The 3,512-nt window shown below is 37.1% G+C and overlaps 1 pseudogene; it reads right to left on the bottom strand.

Annotated features, from left to right (window-relative positions):
• Positions 1-3,105: 3,105 nt before the first annotated feature.
• On the bottom strand, positions 3,106-3,238 carry LOC118995891 (uncharacterized; annotated as a pseudogene).
• Positions 3,239-3,512: the final 274 nt, after the last annotated feature.

The raw sequence follows: 3,512 nt of genomic DNA on the forward strand, positions 1-3,512 counted from the left end.
AATCATGAGGGTCAAGCATAATTATGAGATGGTCCATTTGCAAGGATAAGACCATTATGGACATAGCTAGGAATGGAATTTAAAGAAGGTAATATCTATCAGAGCATGTCTTTAGTGTGATTACGGGCATTCATTTGGATGGATAGAGGTCAGCACACCCCATTGGTCTTTGCTTTCAGAATTGCATTAGTCCTGGGGTCAGCAGCTATACTATCTGGACTATTAATGTTATTGTGCTGTGGTAAATCCCTGACAGTCAAGGAAAAAGCTAATTGGAGACCAGCATATTTATTACCCTTGATTCCATTACTCCTACTCTACTGGCCCTGAAAGTTTTCCTCCTAAAACATATGCATATAACTTCAAGATCAGTGTTAGTTTACACAATCCTTATGCCTTCCACCTTCACAAAAGTTACACAGATCTTATTCCAGGTGATATTCTGTAACCTGCTTTTGTTTTCCCCATTCAACATTCTGCTTCAAAGTCTATCTACGTTGTTTTATATAGAGTCAAGTTCATCCCTTTTAAATCTTCTCTGGTATTCCATTGCATAAATAAATCACAATTTATTACATATCTATTTCACCACTGTCATGAGCATATATTTCACTATATAATCTTTCCTGTAAGTCAGCCTTCAGTTCCCTCTTGGATCATCGGACTGGGTCCTAAAGAACCAAAAGCGCCAGGCTGCCTATACAACTCTTAGCCCTGCAGTTGATGCTGGCCTGGAAGAATACCAGTGAGTCAACACAGGTGACTGCCATTCGCTTAGCTTTTATCCACACTAACCGAATAACAATAATAATCACTCAGAAATAATCAGTGATACCGTTACACAAGAGAACTGGCGGATAACAAACCCAAATCCCAAGAGTCCAGAACAGGTTGGGTCTAGGAGGCAAGAAAGAGAGGTCAGGGTCTTGCAAGGCAGAGTCAGAGAGAGAAAATTGCAGCGAAGCTCTTTCTCTCTCATGGAGGGTCACCCCGAAGTGACTTGAGCTCCACAGGTGTCATCTGTGGTGAGAAGCCCTCTACTTTTATGCTTCTTTTGCTTGCAAAGTCAGGTTGCTTTTGCACAATTTCTCATCAACATGTTTTCTTAATCTGGATAAGCACATGCTGTTTTCCTCAGTACCCATAGGCACATGTTGTATACATGAGCTCTGCTAAGCATGTTTAGTCAGCTCCGATAGGCACATGTTGTTTTATATCCCTCTCTGAGAGGGCGTGTTACCCTTCAGACGAGTACCTGTTGTCCGCCACACTATACTGCACATGCTCTAATGTGGCTTTAGGTTCTGCTCTCCAACTGCTGATGGAGACATTTGCATTAGTTCCAATTTTTCATGTCTGCAAACAATAACTCAGGGCCTATCCTGCATGTATTTTCTTCTCTACAGCTAAGAGAATTTCAGTAAGGTATGGGATAAGAGTGTAATGTCTGTAACACAGAACATGCATGCATTCAATGACACTAGGAAGACTGAAACTTCTCTCCTAAACGGTTTACCAATGTATTTTTCAGCAAAGGTTTATGACAGTTTTTTTTCTCTATCATCCTACAAATACTTGATGCTGCCAGATTCCGTTTTATTTTCCTAATCACTTGGGTATGAAAAGAATCTCATTTTTCACAATTTGCATTTCCCTACAGAAATGCAAAATGGTTGAGAGTCTTTTCATATGTTTATTGGCCATTGTGTTTCCTTGTTTAGTAATTCCTGTTTATATCCTTTGCACACATTTCCTTTTCAGCTATTTGTCTTTTATTGATTTGTAGCAGTTATACTTCTCAGTACTTTTCATTTTTGCAAATATTGAAAATACCTCCTCTAAAAGAGTTCTATGGCTAGAAATTTAGTTTTGTTTACTGTATATTTGTCACACACCTTATTTTATATAGTGTAACCCCATTAATCAATCTCCTAAGTTTTGCTCTGTGCTTTTGTATTTTATATAATGCTAGGGAATAGTCTGGGCCCCTACAAGTTTGTATGTTTAATCCCTAACCTTCAATGTGACAATATTTGGAAACAGGGCCTTTAGGAGGTAATTAAGATTAAATAAGCTCAATGGGGTGATGTATGAGTCTGCTCAGGATGTCATAACAAACAGCCATAGACCAAGGGGCTTAAATAACAAAAAAATTGTTAGAGTCCTAAAAACTGGGAAGACCAAATTCAAGGAACTAGCAATATAGGCATCATTCTAAGTACTCTACTTCGGGCTCACACATGGCATCCTTCTCATTGTGTGCTCACATGGCCTCTTGTGTGAGTGCAGAGAGAGACTGAGCTCTCAGGTATTTCTTCTTATGCAGGTGCTAATCCACTCAAATCAAGGTCGTACTCTTCTGACTTTGTTTAACCTTAATTACCTCCTAAAGGCTCTATCTTCAAATAAAGTCACAAAGTGAGTTGAAGCTTCAACATTTAAATTTTTAGGGTCCCAAACATCCATTTTCTCATAAGTGGGACTCTAATCCCACAGAATTGGTGGCCTTATAAGAAGAGATCTCATGCTTCTTCTATCTTCCCTCCCCCACCTATTCCTGTCCCCTACTCCCTCTTTTTCCAGGAGGAAAGGGCCTGTGAGGTGAGGACAAAGTGGACAAAGTCACCATCGGCAAGCCAGGAAGAGAGCTCCTATTAGAAGCCAAATCTGCTAGAATTTTGATCTTGGAATTCTAACCTCCAGAATTGTGAGAAAATAAATTTCTGATGTTTAAATCACCCAGTGTACAATATTTTGTTATTGTAGCTCCAACAAAGACATAGAGTAAATCCTTCCTTTTACCAAATGCATAAATATATTCACATGTAATTATTTTTAATATCTGCAAAATCTTGCTTTTCACATGTCAGGCATCTGATCCATGTCATATTATATATACTGACATGTGGAGCATAAATATGTTTGTGAGTATGTGTGTGTATATATTTATAGTTGTTAATATGCAACACAGAGTTTATTATATTATTTATTTATTATTGTATTATTAATTTGTATTATAACTATAGACCTTCTGCCCCTGTATGTTTTCAATATATTGATATTTCTATCTATACCTATATTTATATATATGTATATAAAACAAATTATCATAAGATATTTATGAAATACATGACCTTATCATCACTGATTTGTAATATTTTAGCTATCTTATTTAAATTAGCTATAATCGCACCTCGGATAAACCTCATTGGCTACAATACTGCCACTGTGCAAAGCTAGCTATCTTATTTCATAATATCATGATATAAAAGATAGGGTCTATTCTTGTTATATATTTTATTTTATGGACTGCCTATATACCAATGCTAATTTACATTAAATGCTATCCTAGTAATAATTAGGTCTTGATATCTGGTAGGGCAAGGACCCCCAATTTTGGTTTTCAATGATTTGGACATTCTTAGATTTTTTAAATATCAGTGCTTCTCAAACTTGGATGTGCATATAAACCACCTACGGTGTGGGTTGGTGATTCTATAGGTCTGGAATAG

The sequence above is a fragment of the Sturnira hondurensis genome, unplaced genomic scaffold (assembly GCF_014824575.4).
Source record: "Sturnira hondurensis isolate 20B ecotype Veracruz unplaced genomic scaffold, ASM1482457v3 Scaffold0010428, whole genome shotgun sequence".
Classification (NCBI taxonomy): Eukaryota; Metazoa; Chordata; class Mammalia; order Chiroptera; family Phyllostomidae; genus Sturnira; species Sturnira hondurensis.